The sequence below is a fragment of the Xenopus laevis genome, chromosome 4L (genome assembly GCF_017654675.1).
Source record: "Xenopus laevis strain J_2021 chromosome 4L, Xenopus_laevis_v10.1, whole genome shotgun sequence".
NCBI classification, from domain to species: Eukaryota; Metazoa; Chordata; class Amphibia; order Anura; family Pipidae; genus Xenopus; species Xenopus laevis.
Genome location: NC_054377.1, coordinates 25,205,068 through 25,225,061, shown reverse-complemented (window position 1 = coordinate 25,225,061; position 19,994 = coordinate 25,205,068). Strand labels below are relative to the sequence as shown.

The 19,994-nt window shown below is 38.0% G+C and overlaps 4 non-coding genes across 4 annotated transcripts; all 4 read right to left on the bottom strand.

The window, feature by feature from the left end:
• Nucleotides 1–4,708: 4,708 nt before the first annotated feature.
• trnat-ugu lies at nucleotides 4,709–4,781 on the bottom strand. Its single transcript has one exon. It is a non-coding gene; the product is annotated as a tRNA-Thr (tRNA).
• A 4,511-nt stretch (nucleotides 4,782–9,292) lies between these two features.
• On the bottom strand, nucleotides 9,293–9,364 carry trnaw-cca. Its single transcript has one exon. It is a non-coding gene; the product is annotated as a tRNA-Trp (tRNA).
• Nucleotides 9,365–16,289: 6,925 nt separating this feature from the next.
• Nucleotides 16,290–16,362, bottom strand: trnat-ugu. The gene has a single exon. It is a non-coding gene; the product is annotated as a tRNA-Thr (tRNA).
• Nucleotides 16,363–17,217: 855 nt separating this feature from the next.
• trnaw-cca lies at nucleotides 17,218–17,289 on the bottom strand. Its single transcript has one exon. It is a non-coding gene; the product is annotated as a tRNA-Trp (tRNA).
• Nucleotides 17,290–19,994: the final 2,705 nt, after the last annotated feature.

Sequence of the window (19,994 nt, the reverse complement as noted above, 5' to 3'; positions counted from 1 at the left end):
TGTGAACATTGGTACTATTAGGCTAGGGACAGACGGGCCAGAATCCACCTGCTGAAATCTGCAGACTGATTTCAGCCCCTCACCGTGAGCAGTGTCCTCTTCTTCTTTCACATATAGAACCCTTGTGTTGATTCCAGTGTGAACACATATGGTGGATCATGGTGAAACATGTCAGACTTTGCATTTCACCCCAAAATCTGCAGAGAGTGTTTGTGCCGGAGCTAACACAAGGGTTCTGGATGCAAAGGAAGAAGATACTGTTTGTGGCAAGGGGCTGAAATTGACATGAGGTTTTCAGTAGAGATGTCGCGAACTGTTCGCCGGCGAACTTGTTCGCGCGAACATCGGGTGTTCGCGCTCGCCGGAAGTTCGCGAACGTCGCGCGACGTTCGCCATTTTGGGTTCGCCATTGTTGGCGCTGTTTTTTTGCCCTCTCACCCCAGACCAGCAGGTACATGGCAGCCAATCAGGAAGCTCTCCCCTGGACCACTCCCCTTCCCTATAAAAACCGAAGCCCTGCAGCGTTTTTTCACTCTGCCTGTGTGTGCTGAAGAGATAGTGTAGGGAGAGAGCTGCTGCCTGTTAGTGATTTCAGGGACAGTTGAAAGTTTGCTGGCTAGTAATCGTTTTGATACTGCTCTGTTATTGGAGGGACAGAAGTCTGCAGGGGTTTGAGGGACATTTAAGCTTAGGTAGCTTTGCTGGCTAGTAATCTACCTTCTACTGCAGTGCTCTGTATGTAGCTGCAGTGGGCAGCTGTCCTGCTTCTGATCTCATCTGCTGACTGCTGCAATAACAGTAGTCCTTGTAAGGACTGCTTTTATTTATTTTTTTGTTGTTTTACTACTACTACTACTACTACTATAAGAGCCCAGTGCTATTAGTCTAGCAGTGTTGGGGAGTGGGACTGGTGTGCTAATCTGCTGCTCCTAGTAGTTCAGCAGCACCAACTTTAATTTTTTTTTTTTAATATTCATTTTTTTTTATTTTACTTTTTTTTATTTTACTACCGCTGTAGTAGTGTATAAGTTGACCTTTTAGGCATTATTTGCCCTGTAGGCATTATTTGCACACTGTTTTCTTCAACCCGCCATCTAGCTGTGTGACCTTGTTCACATTCTGTCTAAATATCCATAATATTACCGTCTCCAGAAAAAACACCGGAGTGACTTTTTTCAAGCAGCATTCATATATTTTACGTAATCCGTATCCATCGCTGTAGTAGTGTATACGTTGACCTTGTAGGCATTGTTTGCCCAGTTTTTTTGGCCGCAGCCACTGAAGCACAGAGGCCAGAAAAAATATGCCATATAAATGCTGAAAATAGTCATTTTTTGCCATACGTTGACTCAACGTATATGGCAAAAAATTACTATTTTCAGCATTTATATGGCATATTTTTTCTGGCAACTGTGCTTCAGTGGCTGCGACCAAAAAAACTGGGCAAACAATGCCTACAAGGTCAACGTATGGCAAAAAATGACTATTTTCAGCATTTATATGGCATATTTTTTCTGGCAACTGTGCTTCAGTGGCTGCAACCAAAAAAACTGGGCAAACAATGTCTACAAGGTCAACGTATGGCGAAAAATTACTATTTTCAGCATTTATATGGCATATTTTTTCTGGCAACTGTGCTTCAGTGGCTGCGTCCAGAAAAACTGGGCAAACAATGCCTACAAGGTCAACGTATGGCAGTTGTTTAAAGAGAACAGTAGATTACTAGCCAGCAAAGCTACCTAAGCTAAAATGTCCCTCAAATCCCTGCAGACTTCTGTCCCTCCAATACAGAGCAGTATCAAGCAGATTACTAGCCAGCAAACTTACTATCATCTGTCCCTGAAATCACTAACAGCTCTCCCCCTACACTATCTCTTCCAAGCACACACAGGCAGATTTTTCAGATACATTTTTGCCCTTGATCCCCCTCTGGCATGCCACTGTCCAGGTCGTTGCACCCTTTAAACAACTTTAAAATCATTTTTCTGGCCAGAAATGTCTTTTCTAGATGTTAAAGTTCGCCTTCCCATTGAAGTCTATGGGGTTCGCGAACCGTTCGCGAACCGCTCGCATTTTTGCGCAAGTTCGCGAATATGTTCGCGAACTTTTTTTCCGACGTTCGCTACATCCCTAGTTTTCAGCAGGCTGATTTTGGCCCTTCTGGCCCTAGCCTAAAAGTATGGAGATACCAGGCATGAAGGTATGCATGATACACACCGAACATACACTACACTTAGTAGTTGTAATGCATTAGAAATGCATAGATACATGTAGAAAACATAAAAGGTAAGTTAATTAGATAATTTACAAAGGTTCTTTAAAGGAGAAGGAAAGCTACAGAGGCATTTTATTGCCAATAGATTAGCTGCAATAGTGCAAGCTAGAATGCTATATTTATTCTGTAGAATGTTTTACCATACCTGAGTAAAAGGCTCTAGAAACTCTCTGTTTGTTTAGGATAGGAGCTGCAGTATTAACATGGTATGACATCACTTCCTGCCTGAGTCTATCCCTGCTCTAGGCTCAGATTACAGTAGAGAAGGGAGGTGGGAGGGAAAGAGGCACAAACTGAGCATGCTCTTGCCCAGGGCAATGAGGTTTAAGATGAAGGCAGGAAGTCTGATACAGAAGCCCATGTGTACACAATAGAAGGAAAGAAATGCAGTGTTTCTTTTGACGGGGACTCCGAGCAGCATTAATTTGAGGATTTACTGGTATATTGAGGTGGACCTTTCTGATAAGGCTTACTTAGTTTTAACCTTTCCTTCTCCTTTAAGAAAGCAAGTGCATTTAAGGTGTTATTTTTAAGGTTAGATTCCCTTAAGACCATACATGATGGCATATCAATGATGGAAACTGGGACTGGCTATCCAAATGTGAGTAATCTGGTCATTTTATAGAACTTTTTTTTACTCCTCATCCCAGTGGCTTCTTCAATTCATCTGAATAGTAAAAACAATAGTGTTTTACAACAAATTACATTACTTCAAATCTTGTCACTTGAAAAATGAACACCTTTCTCAATGAGATTTATGGTACCATTGTTATTGGATCACACTATACCAACCCCTTTGAGATTCAGATGACCACAAAATACATATAGACAAATACAAGAGTCCTCAGCACTCAATCCATTATCAATATATTTAAGACAGAGACATTTTGTGCATACAGCTACTGAAAAAAGCCTTACCCTTTAAACAAAACAGGCATTGTTTGTCCATATATTGCAATATATTTAAGCTGGCTAACTACGTCAAAGTCATTCCATGTCTGGCCAGTCCTATGCTCAATTTTCATAATTTTTTTGACTTGCTTTGTTCTTCAGTTGGAAAGCTCCATGGCAGAGCATATATTGTGACAGACAGTAACCCTCTTTAATTCAAAGAAAAGGGTTTAGGGATGAGCGAATTTGACCCGTTTCGTCAAAAATTTGCCGCTGGCACACTGTCGCCAACACCCATAAAAAATGATATCGCGCAGCAAAAATTATCTAATGCGCGTCTTTTTTTTTACGCACGACGTCATACAAGGCTATGGGCATCATTTTTGCGGTGAAAAAAATGTGCCCATCCCTAAAGGGGATACTTGAACAGTTTACCAGCTTGATATCTAGTAATATTTCTAAGTTTCTTCCTTTGCATCAGAACCCTTGTGTTAGCTCCGGCACATACCGATACAAACTCCAGCAGCACTCCGGTATAGTGAAAGAAATTTATTTGTGCAAATGAAGCTTGTGTTAGCTCCGGCACAAACACTCTCTGCAGATTTAGCGGTGAAAATTTGCATTTTTCTATGCCAAAATCTGTCATATATGTTTGCACCAGAAACGACACCATATGTGAAAAAAGAAGAGGATAGTGCTTGTGGCGAGGGGCAGAATTGGCCTGCCATTTTCAGCAGGCGGATTCTGGAACCGTCTGTCCCTAGCCCAACAGCGCCAATGTTCACAAACACAAGTATGGTGAATGACATGTTTTGTGCATTTATTTTGATATGTTACATACATGGGATTATAGCCAACCGTTCCAAGAACTACTGTTATCTCTAATTCTCACTGGTGTGAATGTTTACAAAACCAGTGCTCTAACCATTAAGCAAAAAGTTGTGTCTGTTGACTTCTGTTACTAAGGACTGTAGTGTTTGTAAGAAAGTTTATTAGGAACCATTTATAAACAAAAATCTATTTTCAAGATGATGTCAAGTGATGGAGGATTGGCTAATAGGTATAGTTATTACTTTCAAAACGGAGGTTGTTGTTTCTTCCATTGTGTAATGGTTAGCACTCTGGCCTTTGGTTCCAGTGATCTGAGTTGAAAACTTGGTGGAACCTTAGGTAATATTCAGGAAATGTAATTTTGTTCTCATCTTATATTCATCACCCATGAGAGAGTTCCCCAGAAATGCTACTTTTTTAAGATCATGAAATAGATGTTTAAGAATTTTGAACAGCATACAGTGTAAATTACTAAATATCAGAAGGAATGGCAGTTGACGTTCAAGTGTGCATGTGCGAATATATTATACAATAATAAGTTTATGTGATGTATGATGATGAATGATATGTTTAGTTCTTTTATTTTGATACCTTACATAAATGGGATGACAGTCAAATTCCCAAGATTCCTACTTCTCACAGATGTGTGTCTCTTTCATAATAAAAATATTATATGTTAGCTGTGAAATTTCAATTATTATCGCAAAGATTAGGCCCCAGCGAGAATGGAACTCGCGACCCCTGGTTTACAAGACCAGTGCTCTAACCACTGAGCTATGGAGCCAGCAGTGAGGCTTCATTTATATGCCAGAATCTGACATGTATCTGCTTGTGGTGTATATGGCTAATACTTGCTTTACGTGGGGGCTGTTTCGAAAGTAGCAAAGGAAGAGCACTCAATTTAAATTTGATGTGACATATGTAAAGTCCCCACGGCTCTCCTATTAGGCACTCTACTTCCAAGCCTCAGTCTATAAATGAAGGGGTTTAGCATAGGGTGTTCACTGCTCATATATAAATAATGACATGGTGACTATGCAAATAACACAGTTGTAGCTATGGATGTCATATAAATTGGACAGTCTTTATCTATTTTATAGACGTGACAGTATTTTATACTAGACACAAGATAAGGGATAAAGAAGGGCCTATTCATCAAGATTTGAATTTGTGTCATTTTAGAGTTTGCTATTTATTTTAAAATCCGAACATAAAAAACTCATTTGCATAAAATAGTGGGAAAAACTTAAATACCTTCAATTTCTAAATTTAAATGCTTGAAAAACATGAAAAAAATAATTTTTTTCCCCCTAGGAGAGAGGGAACCTAGAGATCTATTTAACTCAAAGAAAGGGGATACTTGAGCAGTTTACCAGCTTGATATCTAGTAATATCTAGTTGTTAATGTTAATTAGAAGTAGCTATAGTCATAGCATTAACTTAAATGAACACAAACGAGGTGATCATAATATTAATCTTTATAATTAGATTGACATTTTTTGAAAACTAAAGCTGACCCCGACATGATTTGAACACGCAACCTTCTGATCTGGAGTCAGACGCACCTTTAATATAAATGGGATAAGTTACGATGAGAATAAAAGTGTCTTATTTGAAAGTATGCAAAACATTTGTCAGGAAGTTCATAAGGGATCATTTATAAACAAAAACCTATTTTTAAGATGATGTCTCTTGACTAAGCACTGTTTCAGAGGTGTAGCTATTAATTACAGAAGCGTTTTGGTTGGTGTAATAGTGTAATAGTTAGCTCTCTGGACTTTGAATGCAGAAATCCAAGTTCAAATCTTGGTGGAATCTAAAGAAGTCCCTCAACAACAATTCTTTATACTATGAAAGAAATGATCAAACATAAGAGAGTTGCCCAGAAATGCTACTTTTCTAAAAGCATAGAACTGCCCAGGACACAGCCAGTTAGGCCAAGACATGATTCCCATTAACCCCACCCACGTTGCACAATATCCTCCATATTCAGGGTCCTCAGTTTTGAAATTAGTACAATTATAAGCTATGGAGTCTGTGGTAGTGCTAAATCTAAAGCAATTTGACATTAGTAGTTTTGAAAACAATCACATAAATATATCATTGTATAATATACTCACACATACACACTTGAACGCAAACTCCCATTCTTTCTGATATTTAGTCATTTATCCTGTATGCTGTACAAAATTCTAAAACATCTAAATTCTTGATTTTCAAAAAGTAGCATTTCTGGGGAACTCTCTCATGTTTAATGAATTCTTTCATAGTATAAAAGATATATAAGATGAGAACAAAATGCACTTATTTGGGACCTGCTTAAGATCTCACAGAGATTTGAACTCGGGTGACTGGATTCAGTATCCAGAGTGCTAACCATTACACCATGGAACCACACAGAACTGTTAGATTAAATGCAATAGCTACACCTCTGAACCAATCCTCAGTCACTATACATCATCTTGAAAATAGATTTTTGTTTATAAATGATTCCTAATGAACTGCCTGACATCCTTTACACATCAAATATGACACTTTTATTCTCCCCATACCATTTACATTAAAGGTGCAGTTCACTTTTATTGAAAACCAATTGCAAAGTTGCTTGGAACAGGCGATTAACTTAAAGGTGAATCACCCCTTTAATTTAAATAACCTATGAACACCACTGTGAAGGGTAGTAGGTCAACACAGGCCAGTCAGACCTTGTGGTGCAACGGTAGAGCATTTGACTCCAGATCAGAAGGTTGCGTGTTCAAATCATGTCGGTGTCAACTTTAGTTTTCAAAACTTGTCAATCTAATTATAAAGACCTCATTTCTGTTCATTTAAGTTAACTATGACTATGGCATTAAATACTTAGAAATATTTCTGGATATCAAGCTGGTAAACTTTTCAAGTATCCCCTTTCTTTGCATAAAAGAGGGCTAATGTCTGTCACACTATACACTCTGCCATGGAGCTTTCCAACTGAAGAACAAAGCAAGTCATAAATAGCAAATCAAGACCTTTGAAACAAAAAAAAATTGTTCTGGAACATGGAGTCTAAAGTGGAGCGGTGCTACAGATCAGTAGCAAATTGGTTAACCCTTTGAAGATGCCACACATGTTGTTTAACTCGGCACATCGATAAAGGGACATCATTTATGCTCCACACTGATACACTTAGCAATAGCTCATTAACTACCACGTGGCGGAATAATCTGCTGATACTGTTTTTACTAATCACCTCCAACATTTAATGCACAGGTACATTCCTTGGGTCAGGAAACAGGATCATCACAAGGGATCAAGTTATTTACACATGCTTAGGATTTTATAAATTCATTACAGGTTATTTTTTACAACCTAAACAACATGGGACACTAACTGCAGTTTGGATTTACGGATATATGTGTTGGAATTTTGACACTTCTATTGACAACTTCATGGTCCTTTATTATTAACTTTTCTGCATTATAGCACATGTTGATATGCGTATTACTTGAATTAAGCTCTATAGAGTGCTATAACTTAAATAGGAGGGGCCCCTTCTTTTACATAACAGCTCTAATTGGTTTTAAGTGTTTTTATTTGTATTGTGATTCCCTGGCACGGTTGTCTAATAAACATTGCCTTTTTATTCATAAACATGTTGATACAAATATCTAAGTAGTACTCAGCTGGTTCTAAGAGTATAAATCCCTTTTTTTTGTATATAACCTTTGGTTTGATATGCCCTTGCGGTTGTGGAGATACTCTTTTGGCAATTTCCGGTGCATATACTATTGGATTGTTGCTCAGTTTACTAATAGAATTTCGAGAATGCTAAAAATGCTTTTATGGATGTAGATCATATTGGGAGATCATGACTGAAAGTGGACTTTGCATTAGTAAAGTATGGGCACTCCTGATGTAGGTGTTAGCTGAATCTCAAAGGGGTGTAAAAGTGGTACCAGGAATCTCACAGAGAAAGGTGTTCATTTTTCAAGTAACTTGACTGGAAAACAATACATAAAAAAGAGGTAAGGACCGCACAGCTCACCGTTCCCCCCTCGCAATTCAGGTGCTCAGTCCAGCAGTGTCCCCACTGTAGATTCCACGAAAGCTCAAAGAAGAGACGGCACTTCTGAAAATTGGGTTTTATTCGTGTTCCTGCAAAAAACCTTACGCGTTTCGGGAGTTATCCCTTAGTCATAGGTCCAGACCTATGACTAAGGGATAACTCCCGAAACGCGTAAGGTTTTTTGCAGGAACACGAATAAAACCCAATTTTCAGAAGTGCCGTCTCTTCTTTGAGCTTTCGTGTAACTTGACTGGAAGTAGTGTCATATGTTGTGAAACACTATTGTTTTTATTATTCAGATGACCTGAAGAAGCCACTGGGATAAAGAGTGAAACATCATCAAGGTTTCCCAGAGTAAAGTAAAACTCCTTTAGATTTATAATGACTAAATATTGTGTACCTCCTAAAGGTATTGAATTTGGCCTCAAGTACTCCAAATAAGGATATTGTAGAAAGTAGGAGGGCTATTGTGAAGCATGTCTTGGCATAAACCAAATGTTGGGAGGTATGTTGGTCAACTATACATGGCATCTGTTCCATGCAATGAAAAGTTCTTCAAAATATGTCACCCCTTAAAGGAAAACTAAACCCTAAAATAAATATGTCTAAAAATGCCATATTTTATATACTGAACTTATTGTACCAGCCTAAAATTTCAGCTTCTCAATAGCAGCAATGATCCAGGACTTCAAACTTGTCACCGGGGGTCACCATCTTGGAAAGTGTCTGTGACACTCACATGCTCAGTGGGCTCTGAGCAGCTGTTGAGAAGCTAATCTTAGGGATCATCACAAATTGACAAGCAGAATATGAGGTTGGCCTGTAATATAAGCTGATGCTACAGGGCAGAATATTAAATTATTATGCTAATTGCACTGGTTTCTGTGCTGCCATGAAGTAATTATCTGTATTAATTACTAATCAGCCTTATAGTGTGACATTTATTTTCTATGTGTAATTTATATTGTGAGTTGATCCCTAAGCTCTGTAAGTGACAGCAGCACAGAGCATGTGCAACAACAGAATCAACAGAAAAGAAGATGGGGAGCTACTGGGGCATCTTTGGAGACACAGATCTTCCCTGCTAAAGGGCTGTGGTTGCCTTGGGCTGGTACAGGAGCCTAAAACATAATGTAAAAGATCTCTAGCTTACTTCTTTTGTTAAGCTTTGGTTCTCCTTTAAGACATTCCTTTGTATAAAATTATTACCTATTTATATACATAAATAATGTAGAACGATAAAGAATATATGTCCTCGACGTGATTTGAACACGCAACCTTCTGATCTGGAGTCAGACGCGCTACCGTTGCGCCACGAGGTCTCCATGCTGTTGTTTGCCATATGCCCCATACAGAGCTGTGGTCATGTTCACAAAATATTAGTTGATGTGCAATAGTCACCATAAAGTTTCTACAAGAAAGCCATGCCATGATCAAAGGACAGATGCAAACAAGCAGATGTAGACGTATATTGGTGTAAAAAGCAGCTGCACCAACTCTACATTTATTGGGATGTAGCTCAGTGGTAGAGCGCATGTTTGAGGCCCCGGGTTCAATCCCTGGCATCTCCACATTTAGTTTCAAGATGTTTTTTTGTTAAAACTTGTTTAAAATTATTTGGTCTTTTAAATACTATTTTTGGCTGGGGTGGAACAGTGCCTTGGATATTCCATCAATGTTTTCTTCCATCATTGTTCAGTCTAAATGTTTCTTTTGAAATGTCATTAAAGAGCACAAAGTGCTGAAAAATGGCATTTAGTGCAAAGAAAGAACAAAGCTCTTTTGACACAAAAAAGACTTAAAAGAACATTGCTTTAATTGGTTTCTTCTACATGCACATAGATGACACTGTAGATGTGAGTATAAATCTGTGTGACTATGTGTAGTTAAGTAACTTGAAAAAAGGCCATGTTTGGGCCTGAAACATTGTTCTTTGTCTGAGAGCTGAGCCATGATACCAATAAAGGCTTTTTAAACTTAGATACATGGATGGTGCTGAGACTTTACTTATCAAGTATATAAGAATTCACATAGAGCTAGCTCTGTAGCTCAGTGGTAAAGGAGCAATGGTTTTGTAAACCAGAGGTCGCAAGTTCATTTGAGCTTATGAAACAATAGTGTCATTTTGAAACAGACAATTAGGAATAAAAGTAGTTCTTGGAAATGTTAACTGTAAGCCCATGTATGTAACGTATCAAAATGAAAGCACTAAACATGACTTTCACCATACTTTGTGTTTGTGAACATTGGTACTATTAGGCTAGGGACAGACGGGCCAGAATCCACCTGCTGAAATCTGCAGACTGATTTCAGCCCCTCACCGTGAGCAGTGTCCTCTTCTTCTTTCACATATAGAACCCTTGTGTTGATTCCAGTGTGAACACATATGGTGGATTATGGTGAAACTTTGCATTTCACCCCAAAATCCGCAGAGAGTGTTTGTGCCGGAGCTAACACAAGGGTTCTGGATGCAAAGGAAGAAGATACTGTTTGTGGCGAGGGGCTGAAATTGACATGAGGTTTTCAGCAGGCTGATTTTGGCCCTTCTGGCCCTAGCCTAAAAGTATGGAGATACCGGGCATGAAGGTATGTATGATGCACACTGAACATACACTACACTTAGTAGTTGTAATGCATTAGAAATGCATAGATATATGTAGAAAACATAAAAGGTAAGTTATTTTGATAATTTACAAAGGTTCTTTAAGAAAGCAAGTGCATTTAAGGTGTTATTTTTAAGGTTAGATTCCCTTAAGACCATACATGATGGCATATCAATGATGGCAACTTGGACTGGCTATCCAAATGTGAGTAATCTGGTAATTTCATAGAACTTTTTTTTTACTCCTCGTCCCAGTGGCTTCTTCAATTCATCTGAATAGTAAAAACAATAGTGTTTTACAACAAATTACATTACTTCAAGTCTCGTCACTTGAAAAATGAACACCTTTCTCAATGAGATTTATGGTACCACTGTTATTGGATCACACTTTTACACCCCTTTGAGATTCAGCTAACACCTACATCAGGAGTACCAATACTTTACTAATGCAAAGTCTACTTTCAAACAAGGGAAAGTTGCGCTCACCACTAATTTTAAAAACCATGAGGCAGGGGTGCAATGAGGCTGTAACCACAAAATACATATAGTCAAATACAAGAGTCCTCTGCACTCGACCCATTATCAATATATTTAAGCCAGAGACATTTTGTGCATACTGCTACTGAAAAATGCCTTACCCTTTAAACAAAACAGGGATTGTTTGTCCATATATTGCAATATATTTAAGCTGGCCAACTACGTCAAAGTCATCCCATGTCTGGCCAGTCCTATGCTCAATTTTCATCATTTTTTTGACTTGCTTTGTTCTTCAGTTGGAAAGCTCCATGGCAGAGCATATATTGTGACAGACAGTAACGTTCTTTAATGCAAAGAAAGGGGATTAGGGATGGGCGAAGTTGACCCATTTAGTTTTGTCACCGCTGGTGAAATGTCGCCGACGCGTATAAAAAAAATTTTCGCGCAGCGAAATTTTTCCGATGCGCGTCTTTTTTTTTTTTGACGCACAACGTCATACAAGGCTATGGGCATCATTTTTGTGGCGAAACAAGACGAAAAAATTCACCCATCCCTAAATGGGATACTTGAACAGTTTACCAGCTTGATATCTAGTCATATTTCTAAGTTTCTTCCTTAGCATGAGAACCCTTGTGTTAGCTCCGGCACAAACATTTTCTGCAGATTTTGGGTTGAAAATTTGCACATTTCTATGCCAAAATCTGCTATATGTGTTTGCACCACAAACGACACCATATGTGAAAAAGAGCATAGTGCTTGTGGTGAGGGGCAGAAATTGGCCTGCCATTTTCAGCAGGCGGATTCTGGAACCGTCTGTCCCTAGCCCAACAGCACCAATGTTCACAAACACAAGTATGGTGAATGACATGTTTAGTGCTTTTATTTTGATATACTACATACATGGGCTTATAGTCAACCGTTCCAAAAACTACTGTTATCCCTAATTCTCACTGGTGTGAGTGTCTACAAAACCAGTACAATTCAAAGGTAAAGAGCCACACTCACACCAATCACTGTTTGAAGTCACAGGTGCACGCTGTCTCCTCTCTGCAAAGGGTTCTCACACATGGATTGAAGTAACTGCAGCAGCACTCTGTTCTGTGATAAATGATATTTATTCGTGCATCGGCAACGTTTCGAGCTATACCAGCTCTTTATCAAGCCAAACAATGTGTATAACAAACGTGTATAAATAGGTGATTGCTAAGTGATTCTGGGGAGTGGTTACCAATTAGTAATTCACTCCCCTTAACGAGACTCATTTCCCAGCAGTCTCGGTTAAACATAGTAAAAAACTGTGTAAAATCTGTGTTTAAAATCCTTCTTGTGTTGCTCATAAAGCATCCATAGGTGATCAGAGTCCATAGTGTGTCCATCCGTGATAAAAGTCCATGATCAATCAAGTGTTATAAATATTATATAAATTAGTATAAAAATTTTTGAAAAAATTTTTGTTAAAGTTCAGTGAGATCAATAAAACATGTGTGTCTATAGTGTAGTCCTTAATAACAAGTATCATGACATTTAAAAACATTCTTTCTTGGACTCACATATTACGTTCTGTTACTGGAATTCTGGATATCAACCTTTATCAGGACACCAGTACTTCCAAGGCTAGAAACATAAAAGAATGCATAATTTTGAGTTTAAATGTTAAAATATAACAAATTGCTTAATAATTGTAACTATGTCTATTCAATAGAAACCTTTTATATTACATAAATTTGTCTTGTTATACTGTCCGCACGAACCTATAACTAAGAAACACCATTTCAAATAAATACTTCGGGAGTGTATTCTCTATTTAGTCCCCCTGGGGTCAACGTTCCCAATTTTAATATCCATTTCATTTCCTTTTTCTTTAATAACTGTATTCTGTTTCCACCACGTCTCAGAGGGCCCACACTGTCTATCACTTGATATCTTAGTTGGCTCACTGTGTGTCTGGCTTCTGCAAAATGTGCCGGTATCGGTAGATGTATATACTGACATCTAATATTGGACTTGTGCTGCTTAATCCGATCCTTGACTTTTTGTGTAGTCTCACCCACATACGCCAATCCACATGGGCACTAAATTAGATACACAACAAATGTGGAATCACATGTGTAAAAATTGTTAATCCTGATTGATTTCCCTGTATGTGGGTGTGTGAAATTGGCCCCTTTTGTAATATTATTACAATTGGCACAATTTAGGCATGGGAATGTTCCCATTTTGGGAGTTCCCAAAAACCTTTGTGCTCCTTTCTTAAGTGATCCTACATCTGCTGTAACCAATGTGTCTCTCAAATTTCTACCCCTTTGGTATGCCATCAGGGGAACTTGTGTAAAAGCCGGAACATGTGGAGCACATGTCTGCAGTATGTGCCAATGTTTCATGATTATTTTACGTATATGTTTACTGGCCACATTAAATTTACTAACAAAAGCCAATCTCTGTGTCTGTTTTTTCTCCCTCTGTTCCATCAATTTATTTTTGGGGATATCTTTCACCTCCTGTATACATGTGTCAAGGAGTGCTTCAGGGTAGCCCCTCTGTAAAAATCTATCTTTCATCTCCCCCATTCTCACATCACTTAGAAATTCATCCGAGATGATACGTCGTATTCTCATAAATTGTGTTTTGGGTAAATTATTTTTTAGGGGGGGTGGGTGGAAACTCGAGTATTGTAACAGACTATTCCGGTCCGTCTCTTTTTTATATAAATCGGTTGTAAGGACGCCATTTACATTTTGAATTGTGACGTCAAGGAAATTAATACTCACAGTACTATGTGTCATTGTAAATTTTATAGTAGGTACTGCTGAGTTAAGTTGGCCACTAATGTCATTAGGCTCTCCAATGTACCTGACCAAATCATGATAATGTCATCGATATATCTCTTATACAGCTGACCATGTAGCATAAAATTCGGATTAGTATATACATACATATGCTCAAACCAGTCCATATACAAATTTGCATACGTAGGGGCCACATTACTCCCCATCGCTGTGCCTTGTAACTGTTGAAAAAAATGTGTCCTGAAATAGAAAATAATTCTCTCTCAACACAATATTCAACATTGACATAAGGAACTGCTTAGCTTCTTGGGAATAATCACCATTAGAGTCTAGCATTGTCTGCACTGCACACAGCCCCTCTTCGTGCATAATTGATGTATAAAGACTCTGGATGTCCATCGTCACCAGCGTCGCATTCTCTGGTATTCTCAATGTATTGAGGATACCCAGTAATTGTGTCGTATCTTTTAAATAAGATTTAGTTTGTATCACCAAGGGCTGTAGCATTTTATCCAAGTATATGGAAAGTGGGGCCAATACAGAGTCACTACTTGCCACTATGGGCCGACCAGGTGGATGTGTCAAATTCTTGTGAATTTTTGGCAAACTGTAGAAAACAAGAGTCACTGGATATTGTTGTATAAGAAATTGTTGTAGAGCTTCATCAATCAACCCAGCCCCCACTGCCTTCTCCACAACCTCACAAATCTTACTTTGTATATTCTGTAATGGATCAGATGTCAATTTAAGGTATACTCTTGTATCTGCCAATTGTGTCTTGATCTCATTCACATAATATGTCTTATCAAGCACTACAAGGGCTCCCCCTTTATCTGCTGGTTTAAAAACCAAGTCTTTCTGTGCCAATAACGTATCCAGCTGTATTACTTCTTGTTTATTCAAATTGGGTTGAAAGCCTAGCAGGGGTCTGGTTTTTAACTTTGGATAGAGTTTTTTAATGTCTGTTTTCACTAATTTGATGTAAGATTCCACTACTGCATCTGTAGTTGGTGGTATAAAACGACTTTTGTTACATAAGCCAGATTCTTTCAATGTTAATTCCTTTGGAATCTTAACCCTTTGTGTATCAATAGGCAAATGGGGAACTGAAAAAAATGATTTTAGTCTCAAATTGCGGAAGAACTTTTCTAGTTCAATGTCTGTTTGAAAAGAATCGCATCTATTCGTGGGACAAAATGAAACCCCTTTACTTAACAACATGGTATCAGCTTGACTTAGTTCTATAGAGGATATATTTACCACTAGTGTTTCTTTTGGGTTCGTGATTGCCGCTCCGGTTGCCTGCGCTTGTCCCTTGTTGCGTCTGTGGCGTCTCCCTCCTCTCCTTTTCTTCGTGTATGTTTTTTTGTGGCCCACTTCTAAAAAAGAAAGTGATGCTGATGACTCCTGTGTTGATGTATCCGTCTGAACACTATCGGTGGAGCGATCCCTCACACGCTCGGTATGTTCGCGCTGTCTCTCAGTTGTCTCCTGCTGATGACGTCGCCTCATGCGACGCGGCTGTGTGTTCGCGCCTCTCCTTTCCATGTCGCCCCGCTGCCAGTTATACACTTGACCGGAGCTGTATTCAGACTCGTCCCTACGGAATTTATTTCTCTTTCTCTCCTCGATGTCCCGTCTGTGCTTTTCCAGGTGATCTTCCATTTGTTGAAATTGTGCTCTATATGCTTCCGTGGGGGTATATTCTTTCAGTTTGTCAGTCAGACTTTCAATATGCTTGGAAGATTCCAAGATTTCTCGCTGTAGAAATTCAATATTCAACAGAGTTATATCAAATGAACATTTGTTAATAATTCTTTCATACTTCTGTGAAAACTCCTTATTGTCCTTAAAAATAGTGGGACGTAGATTAACCCGTAGACCCCTGGGTATTCGTCCAACCTTGTAATATTCTGTTAGGGTTATGGCATGGTTTCTTCCATGGTGTAATGGTTAGCACTCTGGCCTTTGGATCAAGTGATCAGAGTTGAAAACTTGGTGGAACCTTAAGTTATATTGAGGCAATGGTATTTTGTTATTATCTTATATTCATCACACATGAGAGAGTTCCCCAGAAATGCTACTTTTCTAAGATCATGAAATAGATATTTTAGAATTTTGAACAGCATACAGTGTAAATTACTACATATCAGAAGGAATGGCAGTTGACGTTCAAGTGTGCATGTGCGAATATATTATACAATAATAAGTTTATGTGATGTATGATGATGAATGATATGTTTAGTTCTTTTATTTTGATACCTTACATAAATGGGATGACAGTCAAATTCCCAAGATTCCTACTTCTCACAGATGTGTGTCTCTTTCATAATAAAAATATTATATGTTAGCTGTGAAATTTCAATTATTATCGCAAAGATTAGGCCCCAGCGAGAATTGAACTCGCGACCCCTGGTTTACAAGACCAGTGCTCTAACCACTGAGCTATGGAGCCAGCTCCATGCATGTCTTTATTTGTATCATCAGCATAGAGCTTTCTAACAGAGAAATGGAACCTAGAGATCTATTTAACTCTTTCTTTTCAGGAGGATCAATTGAAAATGCTGCAAACTGTAAATCATATTTTTAATATCTATTTATTTTCAAACTTGTAGAAGGGGAACACTCCTTTTGAGGTATACAGATTTGTCCTCTATAACAATGCCCACATCCCTTTTAATAATAATAAAGGACTTTTTAAATTTAAAAATGTCTTTCAAGTGAGTTAATATTAAAATTTTTCTCCCAGAATTTTTTTTATTTCCCTTCAAAACACTTTTCCAAAGGTGTTAAAATTTTGTGCCTTCCAATCCTTAAGAAAGTTTAATTTGTCTTTGGTGGGTAAGTATAAATATATGTCAATTACAAGGTCTTTTATCTTTTTCTTTGTCACTTACTCTGTTGTATTCCATCTTTACAGGGGAACTAGGATTCTATGTCTATAGTTTCCCTTGGAAAGGGGCTCCTTGCAGCTGTCTTTTCCTCTGAAATAAGTTTGATTGCAATAACTCATCTCTACTTCTGGTATATCCCATCAGAATTTATTTCATGGAAACAATGTGAAATATATAAATGGTTTTGGTTGACCTATGCCCCTTTCTTGGCATGAAAAGAATGAGTTAAATAGATCTCTAGGTTCCCTCTGTCTGTTAGCCAGCTGTATGCTGATATATACAGTATATATAGCTATAGTCACAGTTAACTTAAATGAACACAAATGAGTAAGTTACAATATTGCTCTTTATAATCAAATTGAACACCTTTTGAAAACTAAAGCTGACTCCGACTTTGTTTTTTTTAAAAAAAGTAGTGACCCCGACGTGATTTGAACACTCAACCTTCTGATCTGGAGTCAGACGCGCTACCGTTGCGCCACGAGGTCTGCCTAATCCATTCTGATCTATGACCCTTCACAGTTGTTTTCATAGGTTATTTCAGTTAAAGGGGCGATTTACCTTTAACTTAATGCCCTGTTCCAGGCAACTTTGCAATTGGTTTTCAGTAAAGGTGAACTACCCCTTTAATGTTAATGAGATAAGTTATGGTGAGAATAAAAGTGTCATATTTGATTTTTAAAGGATGCAAAAAGTTTGTCATTCATTAGGAACCATTTATAAAGAAAAATCTATTTTTAAGATGCTGTCAATTGATGGAGGATTGGTTCAGAGATGTAGCTATGATTTATAACATAGGTTATAGGTGGTTCCATGGTGTAATGGTTAGCACTCTGGACTTTGAATCCGTTTATCCGAGTGGTGGACCCTTAAGCAGTCTATGGGGAATAGTATTTTCATCACACATGAGAGTTCCCCAGAAAATACTTTTCTAAAATCATGAATTATAGATGTTTTAGAATTTTGAAAAACATACAGGGTAAATGGCTACATATAAGAAGGAAAGGGAGTTTGCATGTGCGAGTATATTATACAATGATATGTTTATGTGATTGCTTTCATATCTCCTAATGTCCAATTGCTTTAGGTTTAGCACTACTACAGACTGTGTAGTTCATAATTGTACTCATTTCTCAACTGAGGACCCTGAATAGGGAGGATATTGAGCAAAGTGGGTGGGGTTAATGGGAATCTTGGCCTAACTGGCTGTGTCCTTGGTACTTTGAAACAACCAATATCCTCTTTCTCCCAGCCTCTCATGAAAGGACGCCTGGTGCTGGTTTAGAGAGGTTGGAGCCTCTCCCAATCTATCAGGAAACAATGTACCAAGCACTCAAAAGACTATAAGACTGCACTTTTATTCAAGTCAAGTGTAACATTTTGGGGGCTGGTCCCTTCATCAGAGATGCACAACTGCACTTTAATGAGCATTATATAACCCAACCAATTAACATAAGTGAAATTACACCCCTCCATGTACAAAATTAGTGAGATCCAATGCAAAAGAAAAAATCTATTTTAAAAGTGTCCTTTAAATTAAAGTCATTTTTCCCAATTTAAGGGATGTGAGTTCTTCTTCAAGATCCCTTTGTGTTGAAATGCTGGCAAATACTAAAAATCAATAATAAAATAACCTTTGCTAGAAAAAGTCCATATTCGTAACCATTAAAGCATAACAAACATTATAATAGTTTTCCAAAGGATAAAGAACTATCTTCCTCTTTGAAGGAACTGTCCCTGGATAGAATCCTGTTGATTGAAAAAATCTAAAAAAGATATATCTGGATGTTAGACAAATATTGCAACAATTCAATACAGTTAGAAACATTATAAATAGCAAGACATATTGAACTCTTCGTTTAGTGGAGTAGTCACAGTAAAGTGACCCAGGGACATTTCAGAAGAGAGGGGAAAAAAAACGTACACACATATTTGTGCAGCATTTGATCATTTCCACACATGACTGGAAGGGGATGTAGCTCAGTGGTAGAGCGCATGCTTTGCATGTATGAGGCCCCGGGTGTTTGTTCTATAAGCGGATCAGATTACTTACATTTGCCATCATGTATGGTCTTAAAGGAATCTAACCATAAAATAACACCTTAAATCTACTTGCTTTCTTAAAGAGCCTTTGTAAATTATCAAAAGAACTTACTGTTTATGTTTTCTACATAGATCTATGCTTTTCTAATGCATTGCAGCTACTACGTATAGTGTATGTTCAGTATGTATCATGCACTGAACATACCTTCATGCCTGGTATCTCCATGCTTTTAGGCTAGGGCCAGAAGGGCCAAAATCAGCCTGCTAAGAACCTCAAACAATATTTTCTTCCTTTGCATTCAGAACCCTTGTGTTAGTTCCGGCACAAATAATCTCTGCAGATCTTGGGGTAAAATGCAAAGTCTCACCATAATCCACCATATGTGTTCACACTGGCATCAACACAAGAGTTCCATATGTGAAAGAAGAAGTGGATACTGCTTGTGGTTCGAGTCTGAAATCACCCTGCAGTTTTCAGCAGGCGGATTTGGGAAATATCTGTCCCTCGCCTAATAGCACCAATGTTCACAAAGTATGGTAAATGACTTTTAGTGGTTTTATTTTGATATGCTACATATATGGGCTTACAGTTAACATTTTCAAGAACTACTTGTATTCCTAATTGTCTGTTTCATGATGACACTATTGTTTCATAAGCGCAAATGAACTTGAGACTCCTGGTTTACAATTGCTTTCATACCGCTGAGCTACGGAGCCAGTTCTATGCAAGTCCTTATGTATTTGATGAGTAAAGTCTCAACACCATCCATGTAACTAAGTCTAAAAAGCCTTTATTGGTATCATTGCTTAGCTCTTAGACAAAGAACAACGTTTCATGCCCAAACATGGCCTTTTTTCAAGTTACTTAACTACACATAGTCACACAGATTTATACTCACACCTACAGTGTCACCTATGTGCATGTAGAAGAAACCAATTAAAGCAATAATGTTACACATCAACAAAGTGTCCATATGTTTCCTACTGGTTGCATTCATCCAGACATAATCTTTAATGTTGTGACACAGTATCTGTAAAAACAATATAATTGACAACATTTTAGAAAAAACAATGATCACAATCGAATTAAAAAGAAGACCACGATTAAAAAGAATATATTGTAATACTTATATCCAATTAAGACCATGGG